The 21,380-nt window shown below is 35.8% G+C and overlaps 1 long non-coding RNA gene and 1 other non-coding gene across 2 annotated transcripts in view; both read left to right on the top strand.

The window, feature by feature from the left end:
• Positions 1-21,380, top strand: part of LOC116273718 — a 585,230-nt gene that overhangs the window by 65,939 nt on the left and 497,911 nt on the right. The window lies entirely within an intron of this gene.
• Positions 17,161-17,285, top strand: LOC116274024. The gene has a single exon (XR_004182507.1). It is a non-coding gene; the product is annotated as a U6atac minor spliceosomal RNA (small nuclear RNA).

Raw genomic sequence — 21,380 nt, 5'->3', positions numbered from 1 at the left:
TTTCTTTCAGATGGGATTGAGTTGCAAACTCTGCGTCTTGGACAGCTCTCTGGTCTCGATTTTAGACCTATGGTCTTTAAGTGAGTTGTTTTTAGTCTGTTCTGTAAATGCCTGATTCAGGAATTAGTCAGAGATGTGAGAAAACTTTAGTTCAGAGACTCTTCCCCTTCGGCTATTCCCCGACTCTCTGCAGCATTTATAGCTTCCCTGCTTCTGTATTCTGATTCCCCAGGCCAGAAAGACTGTGGGCTTTTGGTACGTGTGTCTTTGCTACCATTATGTGAGAGGTATGGACTGAAATTAGTTCAAGGTTAAAGGTTGTGGAGACTGATACTTCCCTGTCCAGCTTCTGTCTTTCTTCCTCAGGTAGTCTGTGCAGAATCTGTTTCTGCTCAATCTCCAGCACCTTCAGGGAGTTGCTGTTTGCGATATGTCCAGATTTTACAGTAGTTTTCTTCAGCATGTTTATCCAGTAAGGTCTTAGATTTTTGTACCTACAAGAGGAATAGGCTCCCTTTTGATGAATTACCATAGTTTTGGAATCTGCTTTGAAGTACCCCTTGAATATATAGTATTTCATGGCCTGCTAAATATTAAGTATTTTTGAGGCAAAGGCAATGTCATGTTCATCTTCGTGGCTGTAGCACACAGTGAATATTCAATACGCTTTTGTAGGATTTAGCTGAAATTAAACCACACTGACATAAAAGTATGCAACAGAGAAAGGATCTACCCCCCACTAGAGGGGAGATGAACAGAGAAAACTTCAAAGATGCTAACTGAGGCATAAAACTTATGCTGTACTCATTTAGTACCATAAAGCTAAGTACGAAACCCTCTCACATGACCAACTTGTAAATTTTAAATCCCTTAGGGGCTGCCCTTTTTATTTAACATGAGCTCATTATGTTTAAACTATACTAGTAGAGAATGAAGCATAGTGTCTCATTTTTTTCAGGAATTCCAGAGCCTTTACACATGACAGTAGATCAGAGAGGATAAAAGTAGCAGAGAAAAGGTGAAGAAGGAAAGACAGTACATCCAAGAACACCAACTTTGACAGGAAAATGCCCTCTTGCTTCATTAACATATTCCATCTTAATCACTGTGGACGCAAGGGAAACATAAAATTTGAGGTCATTATGAAAGGCAGTAGCTGTCTATATCAAGACAATCAACACACTGTGACAGTTTAAATATTCTGCACTCTGGGTTATAGGACTTCATTTTAAATAAAAATATTACGTATGCTGAGACAGTTGAAAACATTTTATTGCTCTTAGTATTGTGATATCCAGACATATATTCTGGCTTTCCATTTTCTCTTCACTGGTTAACTTTGTAGAAAAGTCATAGGCCTTGAATGTTTTATAAATTAAATTATTGATCTATCAATAATATTTTAATATTTATTTTGTGATCAATGTAATGTTTCTTCATTTTTAAGATGTTAGAAGGTTTTTCCAAAGTCAATCTGGGTTTAACTTTCAGTTTGGAATAAATTAAGGTGAAGTTTTAATACCAGATTTTTAAAAAGAAAGAAAGGGGAAAAAAAAAAACAACTATAAAGTGCTCTTTTGCCCACAATAATAGTAATCAAAAGGCTAAAATTATCCAGGTATTGAATCCTGATATGTGAGAATAAAAGTGCTTTTTGAGTACAGAAAAACTAAGTATAAAAATATTCCTTAAACTTTGGAGAAGATTAAGGGGTGAAGACCAGAAAGTTTGCTCTTAATCTGATGCCCAGAAATAATGGAACATTCTTTTTTAGTATAAAGTTTTATAGACTATTTTATAAAATTGCCACATAGGGCTAACTCTCAACTAAACTTCATTTATAATACTAACTTATGCCCAACACAGCTATTTCCTCTTCTCATAGCACCTATGTAACTAAGTAAACATATGGTGCTGTCCATTTGAGTTTCATTATAGAAATAATGCATGCAAGAAGAAAACAGTGTTTGTATTCTCTATGTCTGAGTATTCTGATTAATATAAAGTCTGAATGAATTGTTTCACTTGCTGAAAAATTATAACAAAAAGATGTAAATAAACCATTTACTTAACAAATAAGAATAATTATCTGGTAATTGGAGAAGGGTATTTCTGTATTGTTTAGAATTTTCAGAATAATAGTTTTGATTATCTTGAATACAAACAGCAATGATATATTTTAATATTTTATTGGGGATTATTTCTTGTGAACAGTAACTACTACTGGAATTTAATTATTCAGTTTTAAATTAAAAGATGACTTTCCAATTTAAGTTACATAATGACCTTTCCTATGATCTTTAAGAAAAAAAGTCACCATTAAACTTACACTTTAGAAGAAGGTTTACCATAACTATATCAAATCAAAGAGGATTAAACTATTAAAGAACGAAAATATAAGTATATTATTCCAAATAGTGATCAACCTTTTCACTTCTCAATAAATAAATAATAAATATTTTCTTGTTTAGAAATATATTTGCTCTTGAGAAAATCATTTAAAATGCATCTTAAATTTGTTATACACTGGTTTCATGATATTGTAGTGAAATCTTAAAGACAGATATCAATTTTATTTGATAATATAATGTACTTTATTTAAAATTCTGAAATTAGATTCTATAATACCATTTAGTTCTGCTATACAAAGAGAAGTTGAGATTAATTAATCAGACAAAATATATTTATTGATCTTCCTCTGTGTTCAAATTAACACTTGGCTACATTGTCTAAGGATTGTTAAAATAATGAAAAAATAAATTTTACTTTGCTCTTACATAGGCTAAAATAATACAAAGCTTGAGCTAAACAATTTTACTAGCATATCGCAGCAACGTGTGAAGGTATTATATTTAAGAGATTTCAACTTATACGTTCTGAATATTCACTTCAATTATGAATGGAACAGGTAGTTTTATATAGATAAAAACAATAAATTTATTTTAAGTAGCAAATTTATAAATTCACAAATGAACATCAAGGTGACTTATTTTTGAATATTATGTAGAAGAATCTGAAAGGCCTTTATTTTGGCTGAAAGAGCAAAAAAAGTAAAAGGATTAATCAAAAAATCATACAGTTAAAAATTTCACTGAAGACCTGTGTACACAAATAAATCTAAAATATCTAAACTCCACAGGGACAAACTTTTCCAGTTGAACAAGTAACAGAAGATGCTTTCATGTTGGAACCCACCTGTTGGTGTTGGGGAAAGGGGAACTACAGCTTACAGATCAGGACTGTCTTTGTCCAGAGAAGGAGAAATCAGCCAAACTTTTGATCAACTTTTGTGCTGAAATGTTGAATTTGAGTCTATAACATTGCCCAGCACCAAAAGAATTCTCTTCCTGAAGTAATTGTTTTGTATGATAACTTTGCTGAGTAAGTAGAAGTTGAAAGCAGCACTAGAAATTGGAAAGAGATCTCATGATCTCTGAATCTCACAATTTCCAAGTCTCATGGCCCTGCAGTCCTAAGGTTTTCAGTCCCATGTTCTCATGGTATCAATGTCTGTCATTTTCAAACTCTCCACAGTTTGGAGGTCTGGAAGTCTAATGGTGTTTGGTTCCAAGGTCCTATCTTAGGAAGAGACTTGAACTCACCTTCAAAATGTTTGAATCCAGAGGCAAAATAATGAAAGCTGCAACTCATTTTAACCTGTAGTGAGATCAAATAGATCAGCACCTTGTGACTATGTAGAAGGTTGGAAGCTAGGTGGAAAAGCAAAGAGATATTTCTTTAATTTCTTGGTACTTAACTTCTGCCCTGCTAGAAAGACTAAAGTTTCAGCTTCTCTCTGAACTTATTCAAAATCTTATTGAAATAAACTAATCAAAATTTTACTGTAGCTTCCTCACAAAGTAAAGACTCTCATTAGTTATTTATTATTGTACAACAAATTGCCACAAAAACATACTTATCATTGCACAGATTCTGTGGTTTAGCTTCTCCCTTTGCTTTACAATTTCCCACAGTTTATAATCAAGGCCCAAGGTCTTGCTGTCTTATCTAAAGGGTCATCTGGGAAGGATCTTTTCCAAGCTTATTCAATGATTGTTGACAACTTAGTTTTTTTTAATGTTATTGACCTGAGGGGACACAGTTCCTCATTGCCTGTTGGCCAGAGGCCACTCTTAGTTCGTTGTCACATGGGCCTGTCTCAAATGATGGTTTGCTTCATCAAAGTGTGCAAGACAAGAAGGTAATAGGGAGAGTCAGCTATCAAGATGGAAGTCACACTCCTTTGTCAGCTAATATGGAAGTGCTATCACCTTCACATACTCTGTTGATTAGAAGCAAGTCTCTAAGTCTAGCTCACACTCAAAGGGAGGCCATTACAGAAGGTCAGAGATGCCAAAAATTAGAGTTAATTAGGGGCCATCTCAGAAGTCTGCTTAGCATAGCCCTCTGTTGTTCTTTCAAACACACTTCTCAGAATTCAATAAAAAATACAAAAACTGCAAAAATTAGAAAAATGTCAATGGAAACAGGGACAGATAAGATGTTGAAAATATCAGTGAAGGGATTTAAACTAACTGTGATCAATATGTTAATGAAACTACAGGAAAATAATCAAGTAAAGTAAAGGAAATTCCAGGAAGGATTTAGAAAACAAACAAAACAGAGCAAATATAATCAACAGTATTAATATCTGATTGAACACAGGCAATAAAAAATCAATAAATTTAAGGGCAGGATAGGATAATTGTTTAATTATTTCTAAACATGCTTAGATACAGACATGCTAAAAACTAAATGTAAAACAAAAAAGCATGAGCATGACCTCTGCCAAATGGGAGTAGGAATTTACATAAATGTAAAATGATTCCCAGTGTGTCAGTAATCATGTCAACTGAAGCAACAAGTGCTTCTTTGTGGACCTTCTTTTTCTTAATCTCTTCCAATGGGGGAGCAAGTGAATATGGATCTAAATCTTTGATATTTACAATCGTAGAAATTCGGAGTATCAAAAGCACAAATGTTATCCTCCTGTATTATCTGAATGGGAATCTCTCCAGGCATTATCTGCTATTCTTCTTGCCTACTCTCTTGTGCTCTGGTCTAGTACTCCTGGCTTTTACAATGTATTAAAATTGGATTTTTGGAGGCAAAGCACGATGACTGAATAGAAACTGCCACTGATCATCTCTTCTCCTAAGATCACCAAACCGAACACAAAAGCAGTACCTTAAAAGAACCAAAAATTAGGTTTTGAACAGATATTTAAAAAGAGACACTGCAAAGAGTAGGAAAGATGGTCTTGAGTTGCTTTCACCACTCCTCCCCCATTCCCTGGCATTGGCTACCTGGCATGGAAAAGCTGTACACTTGGGGGAAGGAGAATGCAATGATTGTGGGACTTTGCTTTGGAATTCAGTACTGCCCTGTCACAGCAGAAAACAACACCAAGCATGACTCAGCCAGTGCCCACAGAAGGAGCACTTAGACCAGCCCTAGTCAGAGGAGAATCGTCTATCCCACCAGTTGGAAATTGAGTTTTGATAACCCTCGCCACTATGGGCAAAAGGGCTCTGAGGTCCTAAATAAACATGAAAGGCAGTCAAGGCCATAATAATTGCAATTCCTGGACAAGTCCTGCTGCTGTTCTGGGCTCAGAGTCAGTAGACTTGTGGGGCATGCAACCTATTGAGATGTCACCTGGAGTAGCCAAGAGAGGGTTTGCACCATCCTTCCCCCAACTCCAGGCAGTTGAGCTTACAGCTCTGGGAAATACACCTCCCACCCACTCGAGGAAAGGAGAAGAAAGAGTAAAGAGGACTTTGTCTTACAACTTAAATACCAGCTCAGCCACAACAGGGTAGGGCACCAGGCAGAGTTCTGAGGTCCTCATTCCAGGCCTTAGCTCCTGGACAACATTTCTCGACATACCCTGGGTGAAAAGAGAACCTGCCTGTTTGAAGAGAAGAACCCAGTCCTGGCACAGTTTATCACCTGCTGACTAAAGAGCCCTGAGGCCCTGAATAAACAATAGTGGTACCCGGAAAGTACTCACTGTGGATCTTGGGTGAGACTGAGAGAAATATTGCCTTCAGGTACGACTTAGCACTTCTGTTTGAGAAAAAGAGAGAGAAGAATAAATAAAGAGGACGTTGTCTTGCAGCTTGGGTACCAGACTGGCCACAGTGGGGTAGAGCACCAACTGGGCTCGTAGGATCTCTGATTTTAGGCTTTGGCTCTTGAATGGCACTTCTGGACTTACCCTGCACCAGTGGGGAGTCAACTGCCCTAAAGAGAGAGTCCAAGACCTGTCAGCATTCACCAGAGTCTGACTTGGGCATTGAATGAACATTAGCAATATCCAGGCAGTACTTGCTGTGGGTCTGGGGCATTGGTGGCCACAGGGAGACACTTCTCTGCTTGTGTAAAGAGGAGAAAATAATGGGGAGGATTTTGTCTTCCAGCTTGGGTGTCAGCTCAGCTGCAGTAGAATAGGGTACCAGGTAGATTCCTAAAGTTTTTGCCATCATGCCCCACCTGGGAGATGACATCTCGGGATCCACCTGGGACTGGGTGGGTCCTTGCCACCCTGAAGGGAAAGACAAGCCTGGCTGGATTTGCCACTTACTAAGTGTAAAGGCCTAGCCCTTCAGCAAATGGAGGCAGTGGCAATGCAGTTGTTAAAGCAAGCTTTTGGTGAAACACAGTGCTGTGCTGGCTTCTGGTGGCGGCCACAGGAGTCATGTGTTGTGCCATCCCAAGCTCCAGATGGCTCAGCACAGAGAGGAGAGAGAGAGAGAGAGAGACAGAGAGAGAAAGAGACTCCATTTATTTGGAGGAAAGAAAGGGAAGTGAGCAAGAGGCTCTGTGTAGTAATACAGATAATTCTTCCAGATACTATCTAATAAGGCTATCAAGGTGGTACCTCAATGAGCCTGCAAGATCCACAGTGTTACTGGGCTTGGGATGTTCCCTAATGCAAACAAGATGGCAGTCATCAAAAACTTAGATAACAATACCCAAGTCCCTTTGAATACCTGGAAGGCCTTCCCCTGTAAAGAAAGGTACAAACAAGCCTAGACTGTGAAACCTACAATAGCTACATAACTCTTCAATTGCCCAGACACTGACAAACATCAACAGGCAGCAAGACCATCCAGGAAAACATGACCTAAACAAAGTAAATAAGGCACTGGTAACTAACCTTATAGGGCATAGAATATGTGATCTTTCAGATAGAAAAATCAAACTACCTGGTTTGAATTCAGAATTCTATCAGATAAATTTAACCAAGAGATTAAAATAATTAAAAAAGAATTAGGGAGAAATTCTGGAGTTGAAAAATTCAACTGACATACCGAAGAATGCATCAGGATCTTTTAACAGCAGGATAGGTCAAGCAAAAGAAAGAATTGGTGAACTTGAAGACAGGCTATTTGAAAATACACAGTCAGATGAGACAAAAGAAAATAAAGTAAGTTTTCTAAATCTTCAAAGTGTACTTCACTCTTTTTTACTTATATAAAGGTAAAAACGTATATAAAATTAAAAAAGAGTGAAGCACACCTAGAAGGTTTCGAAAATAGCCTAAAAAAGGCAAACTTAAAGTTATTTGCCTTAAAGAGGAGGTAAAGAAAGAGATGAGGTAGCAAGTTTATTCAAAGAAATACTTTTTGAAACCTAGAGAAAGATATCAATATTCAAGTACAATAAGGTTATAGAACACCAGACAGATTTAACACACATAAGACTACTTCAATATATTTAATAATCATACTCCCCAAGGTCAAGGAAAAGAAAGGATCCTAAAAGCAGCAAGAGAAAAGAAACAAACAACATACAATGGAACTCAAATATGTGTGGCAGTAGACTTTTCAGTAGAAACCTTAAAGGTCAGGAGAGAGTACCAAGATATATCTAAAAGTGCTGAAGGCAAAAATCTGTACCCTTGAATAGTATATCTAGTGAAAATATTCTTCAAACATGAAGGAGAAAGAAAGACTTTCTCAGACAAACAAAAGCCAAGAGATTTCATCAACACCAGACCTATCTTACAAGATATGCTAAAGGAAGTTAGAAAAGAACGTTAATGAGCAATAAGAAATCAACTGAAGGTGCAAAAGTCACAGGTAATAGTAAATACACAGAAAAACACATAATATTAAAACATTGTAATTGTGATATATAAACTATTCACATCTTGAGTAGAAAGACCAAAAGATGAACCAGTAAAAAGTAACTATAAAACTTCTCAAAACATAAACAGTACAATAAGATATAAATAGAAATAACCAACAGTTTAAAAGTGAGGGAATGAAGATAAAATGTAGTGTTTATTATTATCTTTCTCTTTGCTTGTTAGTTTGTTTATGCAATAAATGTTGTCATCAGTTTAAAACAACGGGTTTTAAGACAGTATTTGCAAATTTCATAGTAACTGCAAATTTTAAAAAAATCCTACAAAAGATACACAATAAACAAAAGGCAAGAAATGAAAATACACCATCAGAGAAAATATTCTTTACTAAAAGGATGAGAAGAAGGGAGAGAGCACAAAACAACCAGAAAACAAATAACAAAATGATAGGAGTAAGTCCTTACTTATCAATAATCTTACTGAGTGTAAATTGATTAAACTGTCCAATTAAAACACAGAGCGGCTGAGTCAATAAGAAAACAAGGCCTTTCTTTCTGTTACCCAAAAAGAAACACACTTCGCCTATAAAGACGCACAGAGACAGAAAATAAAGGGTTGGAAAACATTCCATGCAAATGGAAATTTTAAAAAAGCAAGAGAATCTATACTGATATCAGACAAAATAGATTTCAAGACAAAAACTATAAAAAGAGACAAAGAAGGTCATTATATAATAATAAAGGGTTGAATTCAGCAAGAAGATACAACAACTTTAAAGATATATGGAACCAACACTGGAGCACCCAGGCATATAAAGCAGATATTATTAGAGCTAAGAAGAGAGATAGATCCCAATACAATAATAACTGGAGACATCAACACCTCACTTTCAGCACTGGACAAATTACATAGACATAAATTCAATAAATGTTGGATGTAAGCTGCACTATAGAACAAAAAGACTTAATATTTATCTACAGAACATTTTATCCAATTACAGAAGAATGCATGTTCTTCTCAGCATGTAGATTCTCAAGCATAGATCTTATGTTAGGTTGCAAAACAAGTTTTAAAAAATTTAAAAAAAATCAAATTATTTCAAGTATCTTCTCTGACCACAATGGAATAAAATTACAAATCAATAACAAGAAAAATCTTGGAAACTATACAAACACTTGAAAACTAAACAATATGATTCCAAATAACCAGTGGGTTAATGAAGAAATTAAGAAGAAAATTGAAAATGTTCATGAAGCAAATGCTAGTGGAACATAACATGCAAAAACCTGCGGGACAGAGGGAAAGTTATACTAAGAGGAAAGTTCATGGCAATAAGTGTCTACATTGAAAAAGTAGAAAAATTTCAAATCAACAACCTAATGATGCATTTTAAAGAATTAGAAAAGCAAGAATAAAGTATACCCAAAATCAGTAGGAGAAAAAAAAATAAATAATAAAATTTTATTTATCAGTAATAAATGAAATTTAAATGAAGAAACAACACAAAAGATCAACAGAATGAAAAATTTCATTTTTAAAATGATAAACAAAATCTACAAACCTTTAGCCAGACTAAGAAAATAAGAGAGAAGATCCAAATAAATCAGAGATGAAAAAGGAGACAATATGACTGATAATGCACTAATTCAAACGATCCTTAGAGATAACTAGGAACAACCATATGTCAATAAATTGGAAAATATAGAAGATATGAATACATTTCTAGACACATACAGCCCAGCTAGATTGAACCATGAAGAAATCCAAAATCTAAACACACTAGTAACAAGTAATGAAACTGGAGCTGTAAAGAAACATCTGCCAGCAAAGAAAAACCCGGAACCCCATGACTTTACGGTTAATTTTTACAAACATTTTAAGAAGGACTAATACTAATGCGACTGAAACTATTCTCCCCACCCCCCAAAAACAAGTGGATCAGAAAATACTTCCAAACTCATTCTATGAGGCCAGTATTATCATGATACCAAAAGCATACAAAACATTAAAAAATAAAAAATAAATAAACTACTGGCTACTATCCCTGAAGAACATTGATGCAAAAATCCTCCACAAATTTCTAGCAAGCCACATTCAACAACACATTACATTAACCATAATTATTACCAAGCAGAATTTATCTAGGGATGCAAGGATACTTCAATATATGCAAAACAATCAATGTTATGCATCATATCAATGGAATGAAGGACAAAATCCATATGGTCATTTCAATTGATGCTGAAAACCTAATTAATGAAATTCAACATCCCATCGTAGAAAAACACCATTAAAAAAACTGGGTATAGAAGGAACATACCTAAACACAATAAAAGCCATATATGACAGACCCATATCTTGTATCACAGTACATTGGAAAATACTGAAAGCCTTCCCTTTAAGATCTGGAATAAGAGAACAATGCCCACTTTTACCAATGTTATTAAACATAGTACTGGAAGTCCTAGCTAGAGTAATCAGACAAGAAATAAAGGGCATCCAAATAGGAAGAAAATAAGTCATATTATTCTTTCCAGATTAGATAATCTTATGTTTGGAAAATCCTAAAGACTCCACCAAAAAAATGTTAGAACTCTAAAAAAAAATACAGTACAATTGCAGGATACAAAATCAACATACAAAAATCAGTAGCATTTCCATATGCCAACAGCAAACAATCTGAAAAAGAAATTAAGGAATATGGGAGTCTGAGACCAGCAGATCACCTGAGGGCAGGAGTTCAAAATCAGCCTGGTCAACCCCATCTCTACCAAAAATACAAAAATAAAAATTAGCTGGACATGGTGGGGCATGCCTGTAATCACAGCTGCTGAGGAGACTGAGGCAGGAGAATCCCTGGAACCCAGGAGGTAGAGGTTGCAGTGAGCCGAGATGGCTCCACTGCACTCTGCACTCCAGCCTGGGCCACAGAGTGAGACTCCGTCTCAAAAAAAAAAAAAAAAAAAAAAAAGGAAAAATCCCATTTGAAATGGCTAGAAATGAAATAAAATACCTAATAATTAACCAAGTAAGTGAAAGATGTCTACAGTAAAAGCTGTGAAACACTGATGAAAGAAACTGAAGAAAACAGAAAGAAATGCAAAGATATCCCATGTTCGTGGATTAGAATAATAAATATAATTAAAATATCTATACTAACCAAAGCAACCTACAGATTCAATGCAATTTCTATTAAAACACCATGATATTCTTCACAGAAACTGAAATTTAAAAAAGTTCTAAAATTTATATGGAACCGCAACAGGTCTAGAATAGCCAAAGCTATCCTGAGCAAGAAGAACAAAACTGGAGGAATTACATTACCTGACTTCAAATTATAGTACAGAGTTATTGCAATCAAAAAATCATGATACTGTAATAAAAGCAGGCACATAGACCAATGGAATACAATAGAATCCAGAAATAAATTTATACATCTACAGTGAATTCATTTTTGACAGGGGTGCCAGGAACATATTTTGGGGAAAGGACGGCCTTTTAATAAATGATGCCAGGAAAACTGGATGTCCATAGGCAGAAGAATGAAACTACACCCCTATTGGTAAAAGTCAAATCACAATGGACTGAAGACTTAAATTTAAGACTCTAACTATAAAATGAATAAAAGAAAACTCTGGGGAAACTCTCCAAGATGTTGGACTGGGTGAAGATTTATTGAGTAATATCTCATGAACACAGACAAGAAAAGCAAACATCAACAAATGGGTTCACATCAAGTTAAAAAGTTTTGGCACAGCAAAGGAAACAATGGCGTGAAGACACAACCCAAATAATGGAAGAAAATATTTGCACACTATCCATTTGATGAGGTATTAAAACCCAGAATATGTAAGGAGCTCAAACAACTCTGTGGGAACAAATCTGATAATATGACTTAAAAATGGGCAAAAGATCTGAGTAGACATTTCTCAAAAGAAGACATAGATGGCAAACAGGTACATGATAAGGTGCTCAATATAACTGATTGGCTGAGAAATGCAAACCAAAACGATAACAAGATATCATCTTACCCCAATTAAAATAGCTTTTATTCAAGAGAATGTTAATAATAACTGCTGGCTGGCATGTGAAGTAAAGGAACATTTGTACACTATTGGTGGGAATATAAATTATTACAATCACTATGGGGAATAATTTGAAGGTTCCTCCAAAAACTAAAAATAGAGCTACCAGATAACCCAGTAATCTCACTGCTAGGTATATGCCCTCCAAAAAGAAAATCTGTATCGAAGAGATTTCTGCACTCCCAGGTTTATTGCAGCATGATTTGCAATAGCCAAGAATTAGAAGCAACGTAAGTTTCCAACAACAGATAAATGAATAAAGAAATATAGTACATGTACGCAATATAAAATGTGTAAAATGTACATGCAAAATGTACACAGTGGAGTACTATTTAGTCATAAAAGATGATATCCTATCATTTGAAACTGCATGGGTGGTACTAGAGTTCATTTGGTTAAGTGAAATAAGCCAGGCACAGAAAGACAAGCGTCACATACTCTTACTTATTTTTGAGATCTAAAAATTAAAATAATTGAACTTACAGAGATAGAGAGTAGAATGATGTTTACCAGAGGTTACAAGGGGTGGTGAAGGTTGGGGAAAGTGGAAATTGTTAATGGGTACAAAAAAATAGAATGAGTAACATCTAATATTTGATAGAACAACAGGATGACTACAGTCAACAATTTATGGTACAAGTAAAAATAACTCAAAAAGTAGAATTGACTGGTCTGTAACACAAAGAAAGGATAAATGCTTGAGGTGATGGATATCCCATTTACCCTCATGTGATTATTAGGCATTGTATGCTTGTATCAAAATATCTCATATTTGATATTCTATAAATACATATACCTACTATGTAGCCATTAAAAATAAAAATAAATTGGATTTTTGGGTCTCTGCCTGGCTTCTTTGGAGTGACACCTCAGTTGGATGGTACATGTTCTTTTCATCTATACTGTGTTGGATCGCTCGGATCACCCATTCTATACCCTCTGGCCAGTCCTTACCTCCTATATATCCAAAACAAGAGAGTGGTTCTTTTTTTTTTTTTTTTTTTTTTTTTTTTTTTTTTTTGAGACGGAGTCTCGCTCTGTCACCCAGGCTGGAGTGCAGTGGCCGGATCTCAGCTCACTGCAAGCTCCGCCTCCCGGGTTTACGCCATTCTCCTGCCTCAGCCTCCCGAGTAGCTGGGACTATAGGCGCCCGCCACCTCGCCCGGCTAGTTTTTTGTATTTTTTAGTAGAGACGGGGTTTCACCGTGTTAGCCAGGATGGTCTTGATCTCCTGACCTCGTGATCCGCCCGTCTCGGCCTCGCAAAGTGCTGGGATTACAGGCGTGAGCCACCGCGCCCGGCCAGAGAGTGGTTCTTAATATTGTTTTCATTGTATAGTTTTCCTAGATGAATGAGAAATACTATCTTGGTGATTAATTTTAAACTAGACATAAAGATAAGTTTTGGCAGTATTGGCAGGACGCTGCAGAAACTAAGCAAGAACCTTACGCATATATTCCATCTAGACTGCCTCCTCTGGATAATTTTGACGCGTTTAGTTTTTAGGGGGTGAGAAAAGGATAATATTAGATTTTTACCAAGATCTTTAACTACTTATTTAATCCAATATTTGTTTTTAACTTTCTATATACCAGGCAGTTTCTTAAGCACTGAGAATTAAATGGAGAACATGACATACAGGCATCCTTGAATGTTGAGACTTTATGGATCAATCCTGTTTCCAAGTAGAGGAAAATCATCAATCTTGAGTTTTCTTTGCCTCTTTACCAATCCTCCCTAGAGAAGGTTAAATGTTTTATCGGATGGAGAATATAGGATTGAGTACTAGGCATGCATGGCTTCACCCTGTGGAAGTACTCAGATTTGGAATCTTTCTGCTTACAAGAAGCAAGTGCTCATATCCGCTTTCTGTTATGCGGTAAAAGGGGCTTTCTCCACAGATCAGAGGAGGCCAATGTTAGTTCAACTGTGACAGCTAGTAAAGTGAGTATTAGATATCTAACTCAGTCATGAACATTATCATGATTATTTGGTCATATATCTTTATTCCAAACTTTTTCTTCTTTTAATAAGTCAATAATAAAACATCTTAAAGTCTCTATGTGTTCAATTCCCATGTCTATCTACCTTTCTCAGACAAGGAAGAATTTATTTATTAACCTCTAAAATCTCAATAGTGGGGTTAGACACAAGTACATCCAGTATAATGAGGGCTAAGATAAGCATAATAAAGAATAATAGTGCCAGATGCGGTGGGTCATGACTGAAATCCCAGCACTTTGAAAGGCCGACGCGGGCGGATCATGAGGTCAGTAGATCAAGACCACCCTGGCCAACGTGGTGAAACCCCATCTCTATTGAAAAAAAGAAAAAGAGAATAATAACACAGAGAAGGGTTACCTTACCCAGACTGGGAAGAGTGGAGCTGTCAGAAAAGGATTTTTTAAATGTGTACTCATAGCATCTTCTGTTCTCTTTAGCTAGTGCCGTGTGAAAAGCAAAAGCCAGTAGATTGTGAACTTTATTGGGACTGTATTAATTATGGAATCAGGCCACTGAAAATAATTTTAAAGTTTGGGTCAATATATACAATTACATCTAAATTAAGAGTTATCTAATCAGTTATTCAATAAGTCATTACTAAATGCATATCATGTGAAGTAAAATTTCTTTCAATAAGTAAGCTATACTCCCAAATTAGGGCCTTCCTTTACATTTACTGCTTCTTCTTCTTAGAATAACATATCCCCGGATATTCATATGTCTTGCTCCCTCCTGGGTTTTAGACTTTTCCTGATCCAGTCTGATTAATATTATTAGGTTGGTGCAAAAGTAATTGCAGTTTTTGCCATCACTTCTCACACCAGTACTCTCTCCTCCCCACTTCTCTGTTTTATTTTTTCTTGGAGCTATTATCACCATGTGACAGAAAATAGTCTGCTCAAAACATTGCAAAGTCTCCCCTCTTTCCCACAGAAGAATCCCAAGCTCTGAAGGCCTTCAGAGCCCTCATGATAGGCTCCAGCTGCATTTCATCTCTAATTCCATCTCTTTCCCTTATTCCAGAGTGATTTTAATCTAGGAAAGATAAGAAGAGGTTTGGAAAGAGTTTTGTGCCATGACTTAGGCTTAAAAGAATCTCTCTGGCCACTGGGTTGAGAACAGATTGGTAATGGGTGGAAGAACTGTGGCCGAGATTGGAGCTGGGAAACCAGTTACAAGGCTACAGATTTAATCCAGGTGAGAGATGATGATGCTTTGGAACTGGGCAGTATCAGCACCTGGGAAGTGAAGAAAAAGAGTCAGTTCTGGACATATTTTGAAAATAGAATCAACAGGATTTGCTGAGATTGAATTCGAAACTTGATAGGACAAGAAGAGCCATCACTGATTCTAGTGGTCCTGTCTCAGTAACCAGAAAGATGGCATCACATTTACCAAAAGGAGAAGATTGTAGAATGTAGGGTTGGGACTGAGATACAGCAGTACAGTTTGGGACATGTTGCATTTGAGTTACCTATTTGATATTAACGTGAAGGTCCTGAAGAGGGAGTTGGAAATAGAAGATTACGGTTTGAGAGAAAAGTGGGCAGGAGGTCTAAATTTGGGAGTGTTTGGCATAGTTAGTATTTAAATTTTTAGAGTGAATAAGATCACAAAGAGAGGGAGTGTGGATAAAGAAAAGATTAATGGACTCATCCTTGGGGCACTTTGATGGTTGGAGGTCAAAGGGATGAAAAATAGCTGGAATAGGGCAAAGGAGAATTCAGTGACGTGGAGGGGAAAATGCTAAGTTTGGTGTCCTGGAAACCAAGAGAGAAGCATTTCAATGAATAAGAACTGATTAAGAGTGTCAAATACTCCTGATAGGTCAAGTAAGATACATTAGCTAAAATACATTGCCTAGATCACTAGAAATATGTTTGAGAAAATGTCAAGAGGATAAATTAAACTCCTATCTTTTAGCCACATGAAAAGGCAGGGAGAAAAGCATAGGTCAATTTTCAGTGGACAGAAAACTTAGTCACGGTTTCATCCCAAATAGGTAAACAATCATACACACACAAATATGCACTCATACTTTCTTTTTACATCATGATTACCATTGATAGATACCTGGCTCTCTTATTGGCCCACAGTAAAATTGAAGGTGATATATCTGTGGACACAATTCGGGGTATTTCATAGAACCTATCATGAGGAGGGACATGGGGTGGCAAAAAAGTTGTTTTGTATTTTACCTACACAAAACTTTCATCAGGTAATTTCCAAGTTATTATCTACTCATTGCTGTATCACATTGCCCCACCCTGAGTACCATTGTAGAATTACAGGATATTTTATCATATGGTTTATTTTTATTCCATTGATAAGTGCATCTCATGAAGACATATTTTGTAGTTCTCAGAATGACTTACATGAGAATTCCTAAATAAAAATATTGACAAGGTAATGTCCTTGGACTAAAAGTTCTATTGAGTTTCTTTTTTGATTAGCTTAACCACTGATAACCACTTGTCAGCACATTTTCTCACACTCTGAAAGATTCTATTAATGTTACTCTAATACTGTATTAACTTAGAATTTTTTTCCCAACCCACTACTTCCTAAGATATTTTTATAGTAGTTATTAAAATCACTGCCTATTTATTTATTTACTGTGAACCCAATTTATTATTAACTTTGCTACATTTAACAAGACATTATTACACCTGTTTGATGTATAAAATATGAACCTAGAATCAAGCACAGGTGTAACTTGTCTAAACATTTGTATTGTCATTGAATTTTGGAAATTTAAATAATTTTAATAAGTCCTTTTTTTTCCCTTTGTCATTCTGTTTCTTTCAAGAACCATCAGATAACTCTATCCTTAAGCATCTCTTCCTGCCAATCACTATACGTTTTCCAGTTTGGCTTAGTTATCAAGATTTTAATAGTATTGGATATTCCCCAAATATAGAAAATACTCTCTCTGTTTTCTTGGTGAGAATTAGCTCTTCCCAAGGATATTTTTCTGTGTTGTATGAAAGGAGAGAAGGCTAAGGCTAGCATTCCCCTTGACAAGAATGGAAGAGGCCCTCGGGCCTGACAACACACAAGATTATTAAGGCATTGACAGCTGCTTCCAAGGACGTTTTATTAAGTACCTTCTAGTGCATTTGTTTGTATTCTTCAATTATTTTATTGTGTCTATTGTGGATCCCCAACTAGGCTTTAAACTCTTGAGAATCAGTATCATAAAACAAAATAGTAAAACAACAGCAACAAGGATTAATTTTCCAAACATACAGGGAATTTCATATCTCACAAGAAAATTGTCACCTTGAGAGTGTCTTACATTTATTTCAATGACAGAGCTTTAAAAAAAAGTCTTTGTAACTATTTTTGGAATTGTCTGTATAGCTATTTGGAGTAAAATGAGTAAATCTTTTATTTATGAGCTATATTTTTTTCTGAAATACACCCCTAAAATGATATTATCTAAGTGAACTCCCTTTTGCACATGTCATTGACCTGTGGAAGACACTTGAGAGTCTCCTTAAAACAAATGTATCCTCAAATAATAGTTTTGCTACAGTTGAACCTAAATCTGCTGGAATCTGTAAAACTATCAATTTGGAGAAAACCAAAGGACAGAGAAACATGTCAAATGTGGCCATGGAAATGCAATCTATAAAATAAAGGCTAAAAAATAAATCTCAGAATAAAAAAATCTAAATTTTTCAAAAAATAATCTCTTGTTCTAACTTCTCTGGCCATTGTCTTTCATAAAGTTGCTTTACTATAAGTGTGAAGATTTATCAGAGTATAAGCCAAGTGCAAAAAGCTAATTAAATTAGAGAATTGTAAAGAGCTCAATTACGTTCAACTGGTGAGTGGTATTATTTAATCCAGACCCCTTTGTTGTCATTCACTTCAAGTCTGTCTATACCAGGGTCTCCTCCTGTGCTCCATCTTTGCTGCATTGAACTGAATTGACTTTGTGGTCCTAGTCCCAGGGGCATATTGAGCTCACTTCCTCCATCTATTTTCTTGTCCTTTTGCAGGGCTGTAGATAACAGCTGACTGATCTTAAGTTTACTAATTATACTTCTTTAGTATCATAGATTGCTCTGCTTGACTTAACTTTTTGGTTTTCCACTTTACAAACTTCCTTCTTTTTTCTATGCAAAAATATTGGGGTGCACACCATGCGATTGGAGTTAGAGATAGAGTGGAATGAAGTTACATGGTCTCTACCGTCAAAGGGTTCTCTGTCTGTTACACTGTCCCTTGCAGATTCTGAGAAATTTACTACTGCTTATCTTCATTCACTCGTCACTTCACTCTCTGGAAGACTTGCGTGCTTCTGAACTGTGAGATTTTACTCTGCGCTTCTGCTTCGGATCATTTATAAGATGTTAGATAAAAATGACCCCAGAATTATTCATGAAAAACCCCACTCTTTGCCCTTTGCCATAAATAGAAGTAATCGATTCTCTCTATCAGCAATTTGCTTTTTAGAAGACACTTATTATCTGATCAAATGACTTTTTCTTTTCCCCAATCTCTTTTTAACTCATTGTTTAAAACAATCTTTTTTTTTTTTTTTTTTGAGACGGAGTCTCGCTCTGTAGCCCAGGCTGGAGTGCAGTGGCCGGATCTCAGCTCACTGCAAGCTCCGCCTCCCGGGTTCACGCCATTCTCCGGCCTCAGCCTCCCGAGTAGCTGGGACTACAGGCGCCCGCCACCTCGCCCGGCTATTTTTTGTATTTCTTAGTAGAGACGGGGTTTCACCGTGTTAGCCAGGATGGTCTCGATCTCCTGACCTCGTGATCCACCCATCTCGGCCTCCCAAAGTGCTGGGATTACAGGCTTGAGCCACCGCGCCCGGCCAAAACAATCTTTAACGCAATTTAGCCCAAGCCTTTTCAATCTACCTTTATTCATATGTACCCCAGCTTAGATATTTCACTCCACTCTCGACAGCCATAGCAAAATATTTAATTTTCTTTACAATGGCAAACATAATACATAAAAATTGTGAAAAGTAAGGAAAATAAAGATTTAAAATAGAGAACTATAGTAACCCATAACCCCAGATGTTTATTCTTTTATCCACACTCCCTCAAAGGACTAAGTGATCATCCCATTGTGATCCTACCAAATTCCTATTTGTTTGGTTGCTTCAAGACTGTTATTCTTTGTTATTGATCTTACCAGCTTGCTTAGTATGGAAGCGTTGGTGAGACCTACAGTTCTACGTTCATAAAAATCCTTCAGGAATTCTTTTCACGTACAACATGAGAAAATATTCACTCTTCAAGTCAAGGAAGTGAGGGAACTTTACACATTTGTGCTTCAGAATTAACTGGGCTATATATTTAAATTATAAAGATGTTTGCAACATGATTTGTGAGCTAGATTTGGGGATATGATATTCTAAATAGAGTAGTAAACAACATGCCTCTGGAAGTAAACTGCTTTTGTCTCTGTTAAAAGACCATTTAAAAATTTTTTTTGTGATCTTTTTTCCTTTTGCTTTTGCTATTGCTTCAGAAAGTCATGAGCGTGACCTCGTATTCACCTCTGCATTTGCGTACTCCTTTCTAATATCTCTCTATGCTGATTATCTTCTTTGAAAAAAGTCTTTGGAATTGTGAGGGCAAATGCAAGCTAATGTCAAACAAGCCCCTTTGTAACCTCTGGGCAATAAAATGGTTAATACTTACTAGACAATGTTGACATGTTAAATAAACTATTTGAGAATAGCTGGTGTTTGTGAACCAAAAAAAATGCTCATAATAAAATCCCTGTTTAGGGGCAGGTCTTTAAAATTCTATCTAAATTAGGAATTGGTCACCAGCGCTATTAATGATCACTTTCTGCTGGGAAACAATTGTAATTTCACAGTTTATAATGGATTTTACAGTTGAGAGTATTTAAATATGAGACGAGACACCAGACCTGGTTGCTTTTGTGATTCTGATTATTACTGTTATCATTTAATTCTTTCTGGTCAACATTTATCGGGGTCAGTTGATAGAATTTTTTTTTTTTTTTTTACCAAATTTCCCTTGTTTTCCCAAATGCTAATATTCAAAGACTTTGTGTCTATTAATTCAGAAAACATACTTTGCTTTAGAATTTTAAAATCAATAACTTATTTTGTAGGAGTTTAAATTCTGATAATAACTTTCATTATTTTAATCAATTAAATATGAATTATAAATAGTATTTCTACAGAATAAAAAGCATCTGGAGAAATACTGGTAAAAGGAAACTGAAGTACAGGAAAATCAAGAGAGGCTTTGAGAACTTTCAGTAAATTCAAGATTATAAACTTAGCTGAATTACATACTGGGGGCTCAGAAGTCTCACATGTTAATTCTAAGGCCCTGTCTAAAACTTTGGAAAGGCTCTTTAGAGAATGGAAATATTCCAGAAAGCTGCAAACAGGCAGATGAAGTTACCCATTCCATAAACTCCAGACTTTTGGTGACTTTGATGTTCACTATGGGCAATATATTGATTGATTAATTTTTTTATTCAGCCATTTAGTCATTCAGTAATCATTTATACCAATGTGCCAGATATGGTATTAGGTGTTAGGAATGCGGTGGTAAACAGAAAACTAACCTGAACTTTAATGAGTTTATGATCCAGAGATTACATACAAGTAAATAAGCAGTTAATGCAGAAGCAAATAGTACAAAATGGGATTCCAAAGAGTATAAAGTAAAAGATTTTAATTTCTTACCAGAAGATCCACTAAAAAATGAAAATTAAGATGTGAAGGTATATGTGTGGGGGAAGGCAGGACAGAAGTGTGGAGGGGACAGGGAGCTGAGAGAGCTTTTCAGAAGAAAACGATGGCATAGGCCAACATCTGAAGGCAAAAAAAGATCATGACGTAGTTGGGAAGCATATTAGAGATTCAGGAAAGATTCTAGAACAGCTTATTGAAGGGGATCAGCATGGGTTTACAAAAAATGAATCAATCAAATTATCACATTTTTTTCCTTCTTTACTTTCTTGCTTTCCTCTCTTCCTACCCTCCTACCTTCCTTCCTTCCTTCCTTCCTTTCTCTCTCTCTTGATTTTCCTTTCTTTATGTACTTTTAAAAATATTTTATAACTACTACTCTAAATGGATAAGGACAAGGCAATTGATACATCACTTGGGGAACTCAACAAGGCAATTTACACTAAATCTTTATTGACACTCTTGTGAATCATATAGTTGAATAACTTTA

The sequence above is a fragment of the Papio anubis genome, chromosome 2 (assembly GCF_008728515.1).
Source record: "Papio anubis isolate 15944 chromosome 2, Panubis1.0, whole genome shotgun sequence".
In the NCBI taxonomy this organism is placed as follows: domain Eukaryota; kingdom Metazoa; phylum Chordata; class Mammalia; order Primates; family Cercopithecidae; genus Papio; species Papio anubis.
Note: the sequence above shows the minus strand (reverse complement) of the source record. Positions and strands in the feature narration are given on the sequence as shown.